The 21,266-nt window shown below is 42.6% G+C and overlaps 1 protein-coding gene across 2 annotated transcripts in view; it reads right to left on the bottom strand.

Moving 5' to 3' along the window:
• PRLR (prolactin receptor) overlaps positions 1-21,266 on the bottom strand; it is a 171,500-nt gene that overhangs the window by 26,189 nt on the left and 124,045 nt on the right. The window contains exon 2 of one of the 2 annotated variants that reach the window (XM_042952211.1): positions 20,628-20,689. The gene's annotated coding sequence lies outside the window, so the exon portion shown is untranslated. Of the gene's footprint in view, positions 1-16,193; positions 16,483-20,627; positions 20,690-21,266 lie in introns of those variants that run through there. The other variant, XM_042952219.1, reaches the window with a different exon arrangement.

Here is a 21,266-nt window from a genome sequence, read left to right as displayed (position 1 = left end):
TATGTGGAACTTGAGAAACTTAACAGAAGATCATGGGGGAAGGGAAGGGGAAAAATAGTTTCAAACAGAGGGAGACAAACCATAAGAGACTCTGAAATACAGAGAACAAACTGAGGGTTGATGGAGTGGGGCCGGGGAAAGGGAAAAATGGGTGATGGGCATTGAGGAGGGCACTTGTTGGGATGAGCACTGGGTGTTGTATGTAAGCAATGAATCATGAGAATCTATCCCTAAAACCAAGAGCACACTGTATACACTGTATGTTAGCCAACTTGTCAATAAATTATATTTAAAAAAAACCTCAAAAAATAAAAATAAAAATAAAAGTTCAAGATTTGGAAATGAAGAGCAGGTTTGTGGGAAGTCAGCCACACGTGACCAGCTGCCTTGCTTCTGAATCCTCAAAGACCACGCCCCACCCCATCTTCATGCTCTCCCACCTCCGATTATCTTATTCAAATATACTTTCCCACAATGCTATGTCCCATGGTGGTATGATCTCCACAAAATCTCCCTTCTTCCTCGTTTTTGTTCTGCATCAATGCTGATGCTGTCCAGGCCATGTTTTCTGAAAGCTTCCCTTCATCACCCTCTTCCATTAAGCCAAGTCTCTTCTACACACGCCAACAGTTGGAAAAAAAAAGTCTGGAAATTTAGGCCTCACAGCTTGCCTTTCTAAGAAACAAGACCTACTCTCCCTGGATGGAAAATCAGGGCCACAGTCCCACGGTGTGGGCTGATCCCGCTATCCAGAGTGGAAAGGGTGAACCATAGGAGGGGAGGCCATGTGGCCCCTGAGAGTTAAAAATAACAGCTCTCAGTTCCCAATGCACCACTCCCCATTCTCTATCCACTGGTAGACCTACTGTGTACTCACCATCTGCATATTCTGCCCTACTTAGCCCCTGAACAAACCTTGAATGCAGGGGATTTCAGCTCTACTGCTCTGTGGGACTTGCTCCCCAAAACCTGGTGATCCCCTGAGTGCAGTACCCAACCTGGCCTGCCTCATCTGCCACTATTGCCCCAGTGTTCTATTCAGAATTTTGACTCACTTCTCCTGACTCTAGAAATGGATCATCATGCTAGGCAGTTGTTCTGAGGACCTACGTAGCTATGGCAAGCTCAATTCTTGATGGATACAAGTAGGGCCCAATTCAAGATTTGGATTTCTTTAAAGACTGTCACACATAAGATTTGCCCAAATCATAAGTATTCTCTTCAATGAATTATTGCAAAGTGAATATGCCCATGTTATAACCAGGTTAACAAATAGACCACTAATAGCACCCCAAAAGGCCTCCTAGCGTCTCCTCCCAATCTCTACCCACTCAACAGAAACCATTCCTCTGACTTCTAACACCACAGTTGACTTTTGGACTTTATAGAATTGGAATCACACAACATGCCTTTTCTGAGCTTGTATGTCTGGCTTCTTTAATTTCTTTAATTCTACAATGCTGAATGACTTACCCTTTTACAAAATTTACAAAATTTTATAATTTTTGTCATTTTACAAAATTCATTTTCACTGCATCTTATTTATCTTCCCTAATGTCATATTGAATGAAAGACCATAAATAAACTTATTTATTCATTCTCCACTTGATGGATATTTGAGTTGTTCCAGGCTTTGGCAAACTGTGGATTTTGTTAAGACTGATCAAAACTCACATGGCAGGGCAAATACCGTGTGATCTCTCTTATATATGGAATCTAAAAAAAATATATCTATCATCTATCTATATCTATAAAATTAAGCTCCTAGATGTAGAGAACAGATTGGTGGTTGCCAGAGGTGGAGGGGTGGGGGTGGGAAAAATGGGTGAACCGGTTTTTTTTTTTTTTTGGTTGGTTGGTTTAAGCACATTGAATAAAAGACATAAGAAATTAGAAAATAAAATTTGATGAAGCTCCTGATTTTAAATGGATATATTTACCTTATTTACCAAAAAGGGATGAAATAGAAAAAGCCCACAATTTTGCAGCATATAAATTGGATGGAACAATGAAAAGAGTAGTAAATAAGAACAAATTACCTGATGAGTTTTGTTGGGTAAAATGTGTTTCAAGTAAGTTATTCTGAATATTTACATTTTACATTCTTATATATTTACATTTTACTCTAAGAAAAAATTAGAACAAAAACTATCATCCATTTGCTGTATTTTTCTGAGCTTACTAGATACCCCGTAAAGAGTATTTACACAGTTAAGAATGTTGTACAGATACGAATCAATTTCAAGTCTCAACACTTTTGAATTTATTAACTCTAAGAAGAAACTTTGAACAAGAATACAGGAAATTTAAAAAAAAAACAAGTCTCAGATGGTCAGGAAGCTTTGAGCACCTCAGATCCTCTTGCCTTCCCCCCCTCATTTTGAGTCTCCCACCATAAATGGTTAGGACACTGCCTGCCACATCTCCTGACTTGAATGCAAATCAAATTTCAAATGTCTCTCTTGTCCTAAAAATGTAAAAAGATTTACTTCTTGGGAACAAATTTTACATGCATTGATCCATTGTTTTTAGCGTTAGGAAATGTATTAGGTGCCTCCTTTGGGGTCTGCCTGGTTGGGGTTCTCTGCTTGCCAGATCTCTTTACCTGCTGTTCCACCTGGGTTACATGGCCTGAGGCTAAAATAACAGGGAGAGAACCCCATAGGTACGCTTTGATTTCCAGGAGTCCCGCTCATCTTTCCAATACAGAATGCCAACATTTAGTTTGGAAACCAGAAGACATACTTTGTGTAGGGTGGGGAGAGCATCAGGAGGTGGAGATTAAGGCTCAAGATTAAGACCATTATGTAAACTTTGCCAAAGTCAACGGTCAGTGACTGCCTGTAGAATGAATAAGTGAATCCAAGATATGGGATGACACTTTGCATACAAGAGAACGGGTCCTATGTTAGTGTTATCAAACACCAGATGTGGAGCCAGCTTAGTCTTCTGTCTTTGAGAGAGGAGGGAAGAAGCTTTAAGGAGAACGTGGCAGCGGCTCTTTGAGGCAGACCCACAAAGCTGGAGAAGTAGTGCTCGGGAACCCCGGTCTGAGTGTGGGAAATGAAGGCATGCAAACGTGTGCCCGCATGCAAATGTGTGCCCACATGTTTATCTGTCCAGAGCCCAGACGACATATTTACACATTTGCCTGTGAACTTCCATAGCAGGGTCCTTGCTCACGTGACCATCCATTATTATTATTTTTTATCACTGCAATTATCCAGTCCACGTTTTATCGCTTCTCAGTTTTCCATCTTATTCCCTATTGTGAGACATCCTTTGGTGGGAAACTTCTGGAACTTGCCACAAGGGAACTAGTTTTACATAAAACGACCATCCCATGAGAGCCCAGCAGTTTAGTCAGAACATCATGGCTGTGTGAAAGCTATTAGAAACAATACAGAGACTGATATAAAATGCCCTCCCTCCCTCCTCTCCCAGGACTCCCAGAGGTGCCACCTGAGGAGAAGTTGGTGAAGACTGTGCTCTGTGAAGACGCATCCAGCAGGAGGCGTGTGCCATGCTGTGAGAAGCAGATGATCCGCAGAGGCTGCGTTTGTCTAAGCTGGAGCGGACCCTGGGTTGGTATAGCATACAGGAGCTTCGATAGAAAGCTCTTCTGGCTCCTGCCGCCTGTAAACTGCCACCTGTCCTGCATGTGCCTTTGCACTGGAGTCCCTTTAATAAAGCAGAGCGCTGGGGACACCTGGGTGGCTCAGTTAGCTGAGCGTCCGATTTCAGCCAATTTCAGGTCATGATCTCAGGGTTTGTGAGTTTGAGCCCCGCATTGGGATCTCTGCTGTCAGTGCGAGGAGCATGACTCAGATCCTCTGTCTCCTTCTCTCTCTCTGCCTCTCCCACACGCACTCTCTTTTTCTCAAAAATAAGTGAACATTAAAAAAAAAAAAAAAAAAAAAGCAGAGCGCTGAATGCATCCCCATGGCTGGAGGCATCGCTTACACCACTTCCACTCACTGGCTACAGCATCCCAGCAGCATCTCTGACTGGAGGGAGGCTTGTGTTTGCGCAACCTGCTTGGCTTGAAGGCAAGAATAACATGTGGGTGAGTTGCAATCCTCCCCAACAAGGGCACGCTTTGGACAGATGGTGGAAAACGTTGGCCTGATTGTCACGGTAATCAGTTTCTTTTGAGATCATCTATCAACTAATAACGTTTTAAAAAAAACACCATAAATTGTGGATTGTGTTTTATATAGCTGCTACACAGAAATCAGTGGTTTTCAATCCAGGATTTCCATTAGGACCACATAAGGAACTTGTTTTTAATTTTTAAGTTTATTTATTTTGAGAGAGAGAGCATGAGCAAGGGAGTGGCAGAGAGAGAAAGGGAAAGAGAAAATCCCAAGCAAGCTTCACTCTGTCAGTGCAGAGCCCGATGCAGGGCTCGAACCTACCAACTGGGAGATCATGACCTGAGTCATGATCCCAAGTCATGAAACCAAGAGTGGGACACTTAACCTCTGAGCCACCAGGTGCCCCTGGAACTTCTTAAAAGTTCTTGGGGGGATGGTTGCTTTGTACGTCCTGGCTCCTCCTGATCGGACCCCTCTCATTCCTAGAGAGAGGGAGAGCAGGAAAGCAAATACTCTTCTCCTTTTGCAGTCTTGATATTAGTCAGGTTAATCTCTGCACACCACCAAAGTCTTCGCACTCTCTCATTTGCTCATTGATCAGTAATTCTATTAGCTCCGTCTGTTTTTGTATCTGGCTCACTACCTCGTTGAGCAAAATATGCTCAGCCTTCTCTGAGATGCAATATTAGATGTACTAACAACAACCTAAATCAACCCCTCTCCTCTCATCCCACCCTCCCCACCCCCCCACCGCCCCAGAACAATGTGAACAATGACCTCTGCATATTCCCAATATCCCCTTCTGTCCTGTAGGAAATCCTTTGGTGGAATGGGTGTTGCCACAGCCAGTTGAGAGAGAAGAGGAGCTTGAGTTACACCAGGGGAAAGGATAGCTTGGGTGGGTATGTATGTAAAGTAATAAATAATCCTTTTTTTTTTTTTTAAGGCTCATGGGGATAGCTAGATCTGCTTGAGCATTCATTTATTCATTCATCAAACACTGATCTCCCTTACTTCTTTTGTACCATTGTTCAAATGTCACATTAGCAAGGCTTGCACTGACCACAATCTTTAAATTGCAATCCATCTCCAGCACTGCTCTGTATTCTTCATTCCCTGGTCCCACTTAATTGTTTTCCATGGCACTTAACATCATATGACCTATGATATTTTTTCCTTAGCTATTTGTCAATAGTGTGTCTCCCTCCACTAACGTGTATACTCCATGAGAGAAGAGATTATGCAGGATGGTGCTTAGGACAGTGGCCTATATCCCAATGATCCGAGAATGTCCAGTTTTTTGGTATGTTTTGAAAAACATACTTGCAATGTCTTACTGAAATAATGTCTGCCCCTTTCAGACATTATTATTATGTCTCCCCTAAAAGCATAGCTTACTAGCAACCAGCTCACCCATGGCGTAGGAACCATCCATTTCTCTTCCCTTCAGGGATTTTGGAGCCAGAACATCTGGGTTGGAATCCTGTTTCTGCCACTGACGAGATGTGTGTTCACAGGCAACTTACTTAACTTCTTTGTGCCTTAGTTTCCTCTTCTGTAAAATGGGAATAATATTAGGACCGACTTCATAAAGCTGTTATGAAGATCAGATGAGTCACTTTTGGCAATGAGCTTAAAACAGTGCCAGCCTATAATGAGGACTAGCTAATCCCTCTATTTCCCTGGGACTGATGGCTTCTCCCTCCTAACTGTCTCTAACCCAAGAACTTTCCACCACAGAAGGAGGGAGGTACAGTGGTTTCGTCTCCATAAAAAGTGTTGCATTTAGAACTTCAATGGAGGTAGTGGGAGTATAAGCAGACTGGATTATAATCCTCAAATATTTTCTCTCTCACAGTCACAGGATTGCATATTGCCATCCATTGTCATTGAACATAATCCTATATCCTGTGGGAGGAACACACATCCCATTTCAATGCCATGTGGAAAGCTTTGGTCAATGGAACGTGAATGGTTGTAATTGTTTTTGCTGTGTGAACAGAATTCTTAAACAATTGCATGATTTGGCTTAGGCTTTCTTGTTCTTCTTCTCCACTTGCCCTCAGGATGTCCCAGATAGTGGCTACTCCCTTAGTCTGGGTTCTAGAATGAGAAGACAGGTGGAACCTAGATAAGCCTAGCAGAGTCCATCCCATCCTAGCACAGCCACTGCCAGCCCACAGCGGATCCTCTGTTTTTACATAAAGTGAGCAAAAAGCAAATGTTGTTGTAAGCCACTGAAATAGTACTGTATGTTATCACTACAAAACTGACTAACACAGGGCAGGAGAGTAGGAGGAGAATATGTTTTGCAAGACTGTTCAAACAAGATTATTTTTTCACAGAGGAACCTTTGTGTGTGTTATATATGTGTGTGTGAATGTGCTATTCACCCACACACAAAACTTTATTTTGCCATAAAAAATCACTATTATATTGGTAACAACCTTGTCTATTATATATATATATATATATATATATATATATATATATATATATATATAATTTTTTTTTTTTTGAGAGCGGTTGCAAGTGAGTGAGGGGCAGAGAGAGAGGGATAGAATCCCATGCAGGCTCTGCACTGTCAGCGCAGAGGTCAGACTGGGGCTCAAGCTCGCCCGAAGCAGGGCTCAAACTCATGAACAGTGAGGTCATGACCTGAGCCAAAGTCAGATGCTTAACTACTGAGCCACCCAGGTGCCCCTATTATATACATTTTAATTTCTAGAAACCTGGGCTTGGGAAGTAAGAACAGAAATTAAAGTTAAAATAAAAAATAAATTATTGCCCTAGTGGCATTGGCTTCCTGCCTCCCTGCTTATTTGTCTCAGGAGAAAATGGATAGCAGAAGTTCTAGAATTTTGGATATGAAAGGAAAAAGGGCTTGAAAAGATTCTGACCCAACCTCTCACTTTTCTATATGGGGCAACTGAGGCTTGGAAAGATGAAGTGCATTGGTCAAGTGCCTGATGGGAGAATCTTTAAAGCATTGACAGTAGGCTGTGTGCATACCTGAGAAAGTTAACATGCCTAAGAAGAAATTCTCAAGAATGTGTGAAAGCATTTTTCCTCTTTATTTACTTTTCCCTGCCATCTCAGAATCCTGGAAGACCATTCCCAGGAATGATAAAAACTTCTGCTGTCCATGAGAAATTTGATTCTCCTTTTCTTTCTGGGCACATAGTTAAAGATCACCTCATTGAAGCCCTTGTAATTAGGTGGGATCAGGTGACTGAGTTGTGGCGTCTGAAAGTGAGCAGAAGTGATGTACTTCTAATCTGGTCCTGGTATTTAAAACTTTCCACACATTCTCACTTGCTCATTCATTCTCTCTCTTTCTCTCACCCATTACTGGCCAGAGGAAGATGAAATTAAGGACTTAAAGGTCCTAAGAGCCAAGCATAGCCAATAGATGGAAGGATCCTGCATCCCCTGCTGATGCCCAATGAACTGTGACTTGGGTGACAAGTAAACCCTTGGTTATTAAGCTTCCAAGATACAAAGAGGCTGGGCATTGTAGTGACTGAGATGGCACCTACTATATTTAACCAAGCAGCAGGCCTACAAATAAGTGGGAAATCTCTGACATCTGGCCTACGGCTGATCCATCATGAATACCATCATCAAAGTCTCAGAGTAACCTGTCTTGCTTCCTCTACATTTTTAGCTCCCTCACACTGTCACATGTGTATGTTCACAGGTGTTCAACAGCACTTGTTGGATGACTGACCGAATAGTTTATAAGGCCACATATAATACATTATTTAATTCACAGAGCCACTGAAAAAAGCACTTGACCTTGAGCTCTGCAACATGTTCTTCCCATTAATCAACAAGCCCTTCCCATTATTGAGAGATATGAGACCCTACTGATTCTTCCAATGAAGCTGTTCATGTGTATTAATTTGAACTCAAAGATGGATGGGTAACAAAGCTAACAAAGATGTGGTTGCTTTATAAGTGAGCTTTGAATACTGATGCGTTTCTGTATCCCAAAGTAAGACAGCTGCACTTAGAAAAATCTGCTAAGAGAGGTTCCGGAAGATGGCGGTGTAGGAGGACGCGGGGCTCACAGCGCGTCCTGCCGATCACTTAGATTCCACCTACACCTGCCTAAAGAACCCAGAAAACCGCCAGAGGATTAGCAGAAGGGAGTCTCCGGAGTCAAGCGCAGACTAGAGGCCCACGGAAGAGGGTAGGAAGGGCGGCGAGGCGGTGCGCGCTCCACGGACTGGCGGGAGGGAGCCGGGGCGGAGGGGCGGCTCGCCGGCCAAGCAGAGCCCCCGAGTCTGGCTGGCAAAAGCGGAGGGGCCGGACAGACGGTGTTCCGACAGCAAGCGCGACTTAGCGTCTGGGAGGTCATAAGTTAACAGCTCTGCTTGGAAAGCGGGAAGGCTGGAGGACAAAGGGAGGGAGAGCTGCTGAGACCCCGGACGGCAGAGCTCAGCTTGGCGGGGAACAAAGGCGCCAGCGCCATCTCCCCCGCCCATCCCCCAGCCAAAATCCCAAAGGGAACCAGTTCCTGCCAGGGAACTTGCTCGCTCCGCGCAAACACCCAACTCTGTGCTTCTGCGGAGCCAAACCGCCGGCAGCGGATCTGACTCCCTCCCGCTGCCACAGGGCTCCTCCTGAAGTGGATCACCTAAGGAGAAGCGAGCTAAGCCTGCCCCTCCAGCCCCCGTGCACCTTGCCTACCCACCCCAGCTAATACGCCAGATCCCCAGCAACATAAGCCTGGCAGTGTGCAAGTAGCCCAGACGGGACACGCCACCCCACAGTGAATCCCGCCCCTAGGAGAGGGGAAGAGAAGGCACACACCAGTCTGACTGTGGCCCCAGCAGTGGGCTGGGGGCAGACATCAGGTCGGACTGCGGCCCCGCCCACTAACTCCAGTTATACACCACAGCACAGGGGAAGTGCACTGCAGGTCCTCACCACGCCAGGGACTCTCCAAAATGACCAAACGGAAGAATTCCCCTCAGAAGAATCTCCAGGAAATAACAACAGCTAATGAACTGATCAAAAAGGATTTAAATAATATAACAGAAAGTGAATTTAGAATAATAGTCATAAAATTAATCGCTGGGCTTGAAAACAGTATACAGGACAGCAGAGAATCTCTTGCCACAAAGATCGAGGGACTAAGGAACAGTCACGAGGAGTTGAAAAACGCTTTAAACGAATTGCAAAACAAAATGGAATCCACGATGGCTCGGCTTGAAGAGGCAGAGGAGAGAATAGGTGAACTAGAAGATAAAGTTATGGAGAAAGAGGAAGCTGAAAGAAAGAGAGATAAAAAAATCCAGGAGTATGAGGGGAAAATTAGAGAACTAAGTGATACACTAAAAAAAAATAATATACGCATAATTGGTATCCCAGAGGAGGAAGAGAGAGGGAAGGGTGCTGAAGGGGTACTTGAACAAATTATAGCTGAGAACTTCCCTGAACTGGGGAAGGAAAAAGGCATTGAAATCCAAGAGGCACAGAGAACTCCCTTCAGACGTAACTTGAATAGATCTTCTGCACGACATATCATAGTGAAACTGGCAAAATACAAGGATAAAGAGAAAATTCTGAAAGCAGCAAGGGATAAACGTGCCCTCACATATAAAGGGAGACCTATAAGACTCGTGACTGATCTCTCCTTTGAAACTTGGCAGGCCAGAAAGGCTTGGCACGATATCTACAGTGTGCTAAACAGAAAAAATATGCAGCCGAGAATCCTTTATCCAGCAAGTCTGTCATTTAGAATAGAAGGAGAGATAAAGGTCTTCCCAAACAAACAAAAACTGAAGGAATTTGTCACCACGAAACCAGCCCTACAAGAGATCCTAAGGGGGATCCTGTGAGACAAAGTACCAGAGACATCACTACAAGCATAAAACATACAGACATCACAATGACTCTAAACCCATATCTTTCTATAATAACACTGAATGTAAATGGATTAAATGCGCCAACTAAAAGACATAGGGTATCAGAATGGATAAAAAAACAAGACCCATCTATTTGCTGTCTACAAGAGACTCATTTTAGATCTGAGGACACCTTTAGATTGAGAGTGAGGGGATGGAGAACTATTTATCATGCTCCTGGAAGCCAAAAGAAAGCTGGAGTAGCCATACTTATATCAGACAAACTAGACTTTAAATTAAAGGCTGTAACAAGAGATGAAGAAGGGCATTATATAATAATCACAGGGTCTATCCACCAGGAAGAGCTAACTATTATAAATGTCTATGCGCCAAATACCCGAGCCCCCAGATATATAAAACAATTACTCATAAACATAAGCAACCTTATTGATAAGAATGTGGTCATTGCAGGGGACTTTAACACCCCACTTACAGAAATGGATAGATCATCTAGACACACAGTCAATAAAGAAACAAGGGCCCTGAATGATACATTGGATCAGATGGACTTGACAGATATATTTAGAACTCTGCATCCCAAAGCAACAGAATATACTTTCTTCTCGAGTGCACATGGAACATTCTCCAAGATAGATCATATACTGGGTCACAAAACAGCCCTTCATAAGTTTACAAGAATTGAAATTATACCATGCATACTTTCAGACCACAATGCTATGAAGCTTGAAATCAACCACAGGAAAAAGTCTGGAAAACCTCCAAAAGCATGGAGGTTAAAGAACACCCTACTAACGAATGAGTGGGTCAACCAGGCAATTAGAGAAGAAATTAAAACATATATGGAAACAAACGAAAATGAAAATACAACAATCCAAACGCTTTGGGACGCAGCGAAGGCAGTCCTGAGAGGAAAATACATTGCAATCCAGGCCTATCTCAAGAAACAAGAAAAATCCCAAATACAAAATCTAACAGCACACCTAAAGGAAATAGAAGCAGAACAGCAAAGGCAGCCTAAACCCAGCAGAAGAAGAGAAATCATAAAGATCAGAGCAGAAATAAACAATATAGAATCTAAAAAAACTGTAGAGCAGATCAACGAAACCAAGAGTTGGTTTTTTGAAAAAATAAACAAAATTGACAAACCTCTAGCCAGGCTTCTCAAAAAGAAAAGGGAGATGACCCAAATAGATAAAATCATGAATGAAAATGGAATGATTACAACCAATCCCTCAGAGATACAAACAATTATCAGGGAATACTATGAAAAATTATATGCCAGCAAATTGGACAACCTGGAAGAAATGGACAAATTTCTAAACACCCACACTCTTCCAAAACTCAATCAGGAGGAAATAGAAAGCTTGAACAGACCCATAACCAGCGAAGAAATTGAATCGGTTATCAAAAATCTCCCAACAAATAAGAGTCCAGGACCAGATGGCTTCCCAGGGGAGTTCTACCAGACATTTAAAGCAGAGATAATACCTATCCTTCTCAAGCTATTCCAAGAAATAGAAAGGGAAGGAAAACTTCCAGACTCATTCTATGAAGCCAGTATTACTTTGATTCCTAAACCAGACAGAGACCCAGTAAAAAAAGAGAACTACAGGCCAATATCCCTGATGAATATGGATGCAAAAATTCTTAGTAAGATACTAGCAAATCGAATTCAACAGCATATAAAAAGAATTATTCACCATGATCAAGTGGGATTCATTCCTGGGATGCAGGGCTGGTTCAACATTCGCAAATCGATCAACGTGATACATCACATTAACAAAAAAAAAGAGAAGAACCATATGATCCTGTCAATCGATGCAGAAAAGGCCTTTGACAAAATCCAGCACCCTTTCTTAATAAAAACCCTTGAGAAAGTCGGGATAGAAGGAACATACTTAAAGATCATAAAGGCCATTTATGAAAAGCCCACAGCTAACATCATCCTCAACGGGGAAAAACTGAGAGCTTTTTCCCTGAGATCAGGAACACGACAGGGATGCCCACTGTCACCGCTGCTGTTCAATATAGTGCTGGAAGTTCTAGCTTCAGCAATCAGACAACAAAAGGAAATCAAAGGCATCAAAATTGGCAAAGATGAAGTCAAGCTTTCGCTTTTTGCAGATGACATGATATTATACATGGAAAATCCGATAGACTCCACCAAAAGTCTGCTAGAACTGATACATGAATTCAGCAAAGTTGCAGGATACAAAATCAATGTGCAGAAATCAGTTGCATTCTTATACACTAACAATGAAGCAACAGAAAGACAAATGAAGAAACTGATCCCATTCACAATTGCACCAAGAAGCATAAAATACCTAGGAATAAATCTAACCAAAGATGTAAAAGATCTGTATGCTGAAAACTATAGAAGGCTTATGCAGGTAATTGAAGAAGATATAAAGAAATGGAAAGACATTCCCTGCTCATGGATTGGAAGAATAAATATTGTCAAAATGTCAATACTACCCAAAGCTATCTACACATTCAATGCAATCCCAATCAAAATTGCACCAGCATTCTTCTCGAAACTAGAACAAGCAATCCTAAAATTCATATGGAACCACAAAAGGCCCCGAATAGCCAAAGTAATTTTGAAGAAGAAGACCAAAGCAGGAGGCATCACAATCCCAGACTTTAGCCTCTACTCCAAAGCTGTCATCATCAAGACAGCATGGTATTGGCATAAAAACAGACACATAGACCAATGGAATAGAATAGAAACCCCAGAACTAGACCCACAAACGTATGGCCAACTCATCTTTGACAAAGCAGGAAAGAACATCCAATGGAAAAAAGACAGTCTCTTTAACAAATGGTGCTGGGAGAACTGGACAGCAACATGCAGAAGGTTGAAACTAGACCACTTTCTCACACCATTCACAAAAATAAACTCAAAATGGATAAAGGACCTGAATGTGAGACAGGAAACCATCAAAACCTTAGAGGAGAAAGCAGGAAAAGACCTCTCTGACCTCAGCCGTAGCAATCTCTTACTCGGCACATCCCCAAAGGCAAGGGAATTAAAAGCAAAAGTGAATTACTGGGACCTTATGAAGATAAAAAGCTTCTGCACAGCAAAGGAAACAACCAACAAAACTAAAAGGCAACCAACGGAATGGGAAAAGATATTTGCAAATGACACATCGGACAAAGGGCTAGTATCCAAAATCTATAAAGAGCTCATCAAACTCCACACCCGAAAAACAAATAACCCAGTGAAGAAATGGGCAGAAAACATGAATAGACACTTCTCTAAAGAAGACATCCGGATGGCCAACAGGCACATGAAAAGATGTTCAACGTCGCTCCTTATCAGGGAAATACAAATCAAAACCACACTCAGATACCACCTCACGCCAGTCAGAGTGGCCAAAATGAAGAAATCAGGAGACTATAGATGCTGGAGAGGATGTGGAGAAACAGGAACCCTCTTGCACTGTTGGTGGGAATGCAAATTGGTGCAGCCGCTCTGGAAAGCAGTGTGGAGGTTCCTCAGAAAATTAAAAATAGACCTACCCTATGACCCAGCAATAGCACTGCTAGGAATTTATCCAAGGGATACAGGAGTACTGATGCATAGGGGCACCTGTACCCCAATGTTTATAGCGGCACTCTCAACAATAACCAAATTATGGAAAGAGCCTAAATGTCCATCAACTGATGAATGGATAAAGAAATTGTGGTTTATATACACAATGGAATACTACGTGGCAATGAGAAAAAATGAAATATGGCCTTTTGTAGCAACATGGATGGAACTGGAGAGTGTGATGCTAAGTGAAATAAGCCATACAGAGAAAGACAGATACCATATGGTTTCACTCTTATGTGGATCCTGAGAAACATAACAGAAACCCATGGGGGAGGGGAAGGAAAAAAAAAAAAAAGAGGTTAGAGTGGGAGAGAGCCAAAGCATTAGAGACTGTTAAAAACTGAGAACAAACTGAGGGTTGATGGGGGGTGGGAGGGAGGGCAGGGTGGGAGGGAGGGCAGGGTGGGTGATGGGTATTGAGGAGGGCACCTTTTGGGATGAGCACTGGGTGTTGTATGGAAACCAATTTGACAGTAAATTTCATATATTAAAAAATAAAAAAAAAATCTGCTAAAATATGCTTAACATCTTAAGAAGTGAGTGCCATTATCAATTATAAAAGGATCTCTCCATATATTTCTTAATAAGTTCACCATACCATTAGCATAACAAACAGTAGGTCTAGCTCTCAGTTGGTTGCTAGGCTTCCTGTACCAATGTATTTGCTCACAGAGGTAGAGTGGGCCTGTGCAAATATCTGCATACCTGGCCACCATGACCTTGGCCTGGCAGAACCTGGTAAGTCATTGCTGACTCACCGCTTTACAATAGTAACATCACCTCACGGCACAACATATAATTGATGTTATGTCTTCCAGACAACCCTCTCTGAGACCACCAAAGGGAAAAAAAGATTAAGAAGTCAATATTCAAAAGGTTAGTCAATTTCTCATTTTCTTTGTAACACTCTTCTTGGAAGATTATCCACAATGATTGTCATCCTTGGCCTGGCAGACATCCTATTGTTGCATTCCCATGCTTCTCAGCTCACCATTAGAGACAGAAATTAATTTTAATATTACCACAAGAACAACATGTTTTGAAAGGAAAGTTTGCTGCTTTGCTGACACTCAAAGTTATGTTAACTGCCAATTTATTTACAAGTCAAAATATAAATGGCTTGGGATGTTTTCCATGGGTTTGCCTAAGCAGAGGGGCTGATAAACACCTGGATTTCTGGAATGCATTTCTGAATGTCCTTGACTGCCTAAAAGACCCCATTATAATCCAGGCTTTTCTTTGAAGCTCTGTGAATGTCTGCTGGTGGGAATGCAAACTGGTGCAGCCACTCTGGAAAAGTCTGGAGGTTCCTCAAAAAATTAAAAATAGAACTACCCTGCAACCCAGCAATTGCACTACTAGGTATTTATCCAAGGGAAACAGGTATGTTGTTTTGAAGGGACACATGCACCTCCATCTTTATAGAGCACTACCAACAATAGCCAAAGTATGGAAAGAGCCCAAATGTCCATCTATGGATGAATGGATAAAGAAAATGTGGTATATATATATATATATATATATATATATATATATATATACACACACACAATGGAGTATTACTTGGAAATCAAAAAAGAATGAAATACTGCCATTTGCAACTACATGGATGGAACCAGAGGGTATTATGCTAAGTGAAATTGGTCCCAGAAAGACAAAAATCATATGACTTCACTCATATGAGGACTTTAAGAGACAAAACAGATGAACATAAGGGAAGGGAAACAAAAATAATATAAAAAACAGGGAGGGGGACAAAACAGAAGAGACTCATAAATATGGAGAACAAACTGAGGGTTACTAGAGGGGTTGTGGGAGGGGAGATGGGCTAAATGGGTAAGGGGCATTAAGGAATCTACTCCTGAAATCATTGTTTCACTATATGCTAACTAATTTGGATGTAAATTTTAAAAAATAAAAAATAAAATTAAAAACAAACAACAAAAAAATTATTACTTTTATAATTGAGGGGGGAAAAGTCTCAATAAAAATTTTTAATACCACAAAAGCAATCTCCTAATAAAAACCTGTCCTTTCATGGTGTAAATACATGGAAAAGGTCCCCACTTGGGGAGTACAGAAATGGCTTATTTGTGTTGTGGCAAAAGTTTCAGCAGCTGCTGATAGCCAATCTCCCTGTGTTAGTGTGTGTGGTTGAGCATGAGCCCCGTCTCCCACCAAACAGTAAAGAGTGATTGCAATAGTTCTTTTTTTTTTTTAACTTTTTGAAAATGTTTATTTATTATTTTTGAGAGAGAGAGAGAGAGACAGAGAGAGAGAGACAGAGAGAGAGAGAGACCCTGTACTGGTGCATGTGTGAGTGGGACAGGGGGAGAGAGAGAGAGAGAGAGAGAGAGAGAGAGAGAGAGAGAATCTCAAGCAGGCTCCATGCTCAGCACAGAGCCCCATGAGGGGCTCTATCTCATGATCCTGGGACCATGACCTGAGCCAATATCAAGAGTCAGATGCTCAACTGACTGAGCCATCCAGGCACCCCACAATAGTTCTTGATGTCCCACAGACTGTTTCTTTGTTTTTAAGAATTCTCGCCACTTCTCTGAATTCCATTACTGTGTCCACCTGAGGGTTATTTAAAATACCCAGGGATATTTTATTTACCATTAAGCTTTTGACAAGTTGTTGAAAGGCAATTTCATGGGAAAACTCTTTCAGAGCCTCAGAGAAGGGTGGGGTCATCTTATTCAGGTGGTTTAAGAAGTTCAGTAGGGTTCTCTCAAAGCTGGGCACTTGTTTTACCTTGGCCCCTCAGCCTCTGGTCATCCTTGGTATGTAAAGTAGGAGGATCTGGAAGTTCAAAGGGTGGTGGGGAGGTGGGGCAGCAGATGGGTGCAAGGGTTAAAGCCCCACCTCCTTGCCTGTTGCCAGAGTGTCAGAGTATCTCTGCCACCTCTTGAAACCACTACCAGTCCCCAAGTCCCCTTATCTCCCCTCACTTTGGTCCATCTCTTATACAAGCACATCCCATCTCTACTGGATTAAATCAACCCTTCTCAGTCATGTACAATGTTCTTTCAAACCTGCTTCTTCATTCAAAACATGTGAGCTACTGATGCAGCAAGATAATTACTTGTCTCTCTTAGCGGCTTATATTCACTCTTTTTTCTTCTTTCCCCTTTACTCAGCTTCCCTCAGAAGAAGCCCTTTCTTAACAAAAACTCACTTGTCCAATCAAAGATGTAATGGCCAAGGTCCTTGAATTAGGCTGGGATTGGGGGTGGAACAATAAATTCTCGCAGGACAGACCCAATTAAGTGAGAATGGGGAGGAAGAAGGAAAATCAAGATTCAGCCCTTTTGTTTTTTTAAATTTTTTTTTTTTTACGTTTATTTATTTTTGAGACAGAGGGAGACAGAGCATGAACGGGGGAGGGGCAGAGAGAGAGGGAGACACAGAATCGGAAGCAGGCTCCAGGCTCCGAGCCATCAGCTAAGAGCCCGATGCGGGGCTCAAACTCATGGACCGCAAGATCGTGACCTGAGCTGAAGTCGGACGTCCAACCGACTGAGCCACCCAGGCGCCCCTTGATTCAGTCCTTTTGAATGCATTTTCAGAAAAAGGCAGGGTGTACCTAGTGTAGTGTTCTCACTCACTCATCCATTTATCCATCCACACATCCACTCATCAATCCATCTTTCAACAAATATTCACTGAGCATCTATGGTGCAACAGGCATGGGCAGGGCCCTGAGAACACGGTGTTTTGCTCAAACAACCCCCTTAGTACTTAGTCTGGTAGTGGAGAGAAGCTAGTAAAACACTTACATGTACTTGACACAAGTATTAAGGGAGTTCTGCAGGTGCCATGCAAGCCAACAGTGGGAAGATGTGACCTGGTGGAGGAAACAGGGGGCTTCTCTGGGGAGGTTGCTTCAGGGATGAAGGGTAGAAAGCCCCTCCTTCCTATCCACAGCTCTGGGTATTACTGGGCATGGCAGACACTGCTGGTTACATTTTCCCCTTTGCTTTTGTCTCTTGCTTCAAAAGGAGCCCACAGAATCCAGTGGCCATACAATGAAGGAAGCAGGACCCAAAGCTGACCCCAGTGGCTCCTTTATTTGCAAGTGTCAACATAGAGAGCTTTGTGATGGAGTAGATGTATGTTTGGCTAGGTTTGGGCCCTTGGCAAAGGATATCCAGTTTTTCTTTGGTCCCCCTTCATTTCCCCTTTGGAATTTTGTTCCTTGTACTCTTTTCTATCCCTCCCTACACAACTGGTAATTTTAGGCTTCTTCTCCAGAACCTCCTTTCCAGAACTCCCCATTGCCAGTAACAGCCTCAGGCTAGAGGAGTATGTGGCTATTGAGCATTTGAAATGTAGCCAGTGTGACTGAGGAACTGAGTTTTAAAAGTTATTTTCAAAGAATTTACATGTAAATTGCTGCATGTGGCTAATGGCTAGTGTACTGGACAGGGTGGGGCTGGAGTTCAATACCTCCATCACTGCAATCAGGTCAGAGTTGTGCAGATGGGAGCTTGGGAAAAGGCTGGATGTGGGAGAGATGGAACGGGGAGAGCCCAGAGGATGCCAAGCTCTTGCAAAAGAACCTGGCATGCCAGTCAGAGTGACGTTCTGTTCCACCCTTGGGAGGAGGTTGCTAGGGAGAGCTTGTTAGGGAGTGATCACATTGGGACAAGACTGAAGGGTTAATAATTAAGTTAAAGAGACCAAAAACCAGATTAAAGGCCACAAAATGGACTGTGGCACTTTTGGTGGAATCCTGGCCAGGAACTGCAATCTCTCTTTTAGAGAGATTTTTCTCCCTGGATTCCTTTAAGAACATTGCTTTCTGGATGTTCTTCTCACCCTGAAACTGAGCCGTATTTCTGCTTTTCTTGGACAACCGTGCAACTGTTCTTAGATTCTTGCCTGTGTTTTCACAGATACTCATGGGTAGCAGAGGTAGCCTTTCAAACCAAACACTCAGTGGGATAAATGATGGAGGATAAAGAGAGGTGGGTGTGGGGGATGGAGAACAGCCAGGGAAAAAAGAGGCATGCTTGGAGATGAGCAGGAAGACTGTATTCCAATACTTGTACTTCGGGATTTATTCTTGGGGCCTTGGTTCACCACGTGGTACCATGGGTAAATCTGCGGCCAGAGCCTCACTTGCTCTACACTCTTTGAGGAATGGAAAAAGGGATTTCCCATCAAACCACTGCCAAGAATGGGTTTCTACTTGTTGAAAAATATCAAACTTTATGAAATCACTGGAGATCACTAAATCTTTAGTGCAATAATGTGGTCTATAAAATAAAAAATACAGTTAAGACTGTGTTAAAACACAGTTAAGACTACACAGTGCTTTTTCTGGATCTCTTTGCCCTCATGAATGGAAGGACTACTCACATTATTCAGCGTTACCCTGTTCTCCTTCGCTTGTGTTTCACTCAAACAAATCCTATGAGGCATTTGGCATCAAGGGGCAGAAACCCAGAAAGTAGAAACACATAGAGGCTGGTTGTCTGGCTAGGTTGATTCACCAGCTGCAATGTCATCACATACTCCCGGGCAGGGTACATTATGGCATAGGGTCCTGTTGTGCCACAGCATTCATTCTGACAACTCATGGCGGTCCTTCTGCAAGTCTTTGCTAATTTTATTCCAGATACTATGAATTTCAGTCCATTTGTATGAAAAGCAGAAGTTCTTGCTGGGCTGAGGTAACTTACAGTGGTGGTTCTCCATGGGGCAGATTGTGCTTCCCCCTGCCCCTACCCAGGGGACATTTGGTAATGTCTAGAAGTGTTATTTTATTATCATCACTAGGGGGGACATTTTGTCCTCCCTGGAACCTTAGGGAATATCTGGGGACATTGTTGATTGTTACAAGCAGGGTGGGGGTGGTGTCCTAGTGGCATCTAGAGGTTAGGGATGCTGCTGAGATCTCAGGGATGAGCAGAACAGCCTCCACGACAAAGAATTATCTGGCCCAGAATTTCAACAGTGCTCAGGTTGAGAAATTCTGGCCCAAATGGAAAGCTCAGGCTTGGTTTTTGACAGTGAAGTGCCATATGACCTTCAAAAAGCTATCACTTTTTCAATGTTGGAAAACTAGTAAATATCCTGAGGTGGTCTCAGGAAATCCTAGGACAATTTTGGCCACAAGTTTCTTCTACCAATGGCCCAGTCAGTTTCACATCTTCAAGAGTCTTTAACTTCCTCTGAAAGACAAGAGTGCATTCTCAGGGTTACACAGTCACGTTGGTCTCAGTGGGTCTAGATCCCATTTTACTGTAGTAGATACAGAGGCAAGCCATATGGCTTGGTTTTTCCATATGTAAAATGGAGTCTTAATACTTCATATGATGGATTTGTCAGCTGGGCCTGGTATCCTAAGGAGATGGAATAAGGGCATGGTATTTGAATTGGGATGAAGAGGGAAAATGTGAGTTAAATACTTCTACCCAATTCCGATGCCAAAATGGCAATAGGATATTGTAGGTGGGGAGAGGCAACCAGTAGCTTGTGAGATCCAAACCGGCAGATTGTGCCTGGGACTCAGGGGGCCATTGGGCCATGAAATGATTTCCCTTGCTAATGGTAGATGGAGAAGATCCAGGGCCTGGTGCATATGAGTCTTTCCATGAAGTCTGTCATTGAGGTGGGAGGGAGGAGACATGCAGCAGTGACAGTATTAGGGGGCTAAGAGGGGCACAGAAAGCTATGGCAAGAATTTATGTAGAGCTGCTTGGGAAAACAAGAATAATATTTCTTTTCCTGATTTTCAAAGTAACACAGTTATTGTTGAAAATCTCTCAAGTACAGAAAACAGAAGAAGAAAATAAAAATCTCTCATAAAAGATATGAGAGTTTTGGTATATTCCTTTAGAAAAAGAGAAGGTTTCTCTGAGCAGGACAGGCTCAGAAGATTAAAGGGTCTTTGAGAACAGCAGCATGAGACCATGTAGATGATGACTGTTTTGGAATTATTTACTCTGTGAGCCAAGATACATGAGTCCCTGCCCTGGTTGAAATGGACAGCAGGACCGATGGGTGATGTCACAGAAGGACACGTGATCAAGTTTCCCTTACCTTCAGGGTTCATGTGGAAACCTTCCTTAGTTTTCACCTCCATGAATAGAAGAGTTCTTTAGCTGAAAGAGAAAATGACTCATCTTAGTTTAAGGATGACAGAAGAGGAGACATCATTTCTGACTCAATCTATAGCCCCGGCTTGACCACCATCACTGCACTTCAGTGACAGGCAGACGACAGCCCTAGTTTTTTGCAATTAGTTTTTTGGCAACTTTATTATGAAGTAATTTGAAACGTACAGAAAAGTTGCAAAAATCATAAAAAAGTAAAAGCCCATAAACCTTTCACTCAGATACCCTAACAGTTAAATATTTTACCACATTTAACTTATTCTTTCGTCTCCACATATACAAATTATTACTTTTTCTGAATCACTTGAGGATAAGTTGCAGTCATGAGGCCCCTTTTTAAAAAGTTTTTAAAAGTTATTTGTTTCTTTTGAGAGAGAAAGAAAGAGAGCAGGGCAGAGACAGAGAGAGAGAATCCCAAGCAGGCTCTGCACCATCAGTGCAGAGCCCAACGTGGGGCTCAAATTCGTGAACTGTGAGATCATCACCTGAGCTGAATGAAATCAAGAGTCAGATGCTTGACCAAGTGAGCCAGCCAGGCACCTCAGTCATGGTGCCGCTTAACCCC

The sequence above is a fragment of the Panthera leo genome, chromosome A1 (genome assembly GCF_018350215.1).
Source record: "Panthera leo isolate Ple1 chromosome A1, P.leo_Ple1_pat1.1, whole genome shotgun sequence".
Taxonomy (NCBI): domain Eukaryota; kingdom Metazoa; phylum Chordata; class Mammalia; order Carnivora; family Felidae; genus Panthera; species Panthera leo.
The sequence above is the reverse complement of the archived record's forward strand: the minus strand, read 5'-3'. Positions and strand labels throughout refer to the sequence as shown.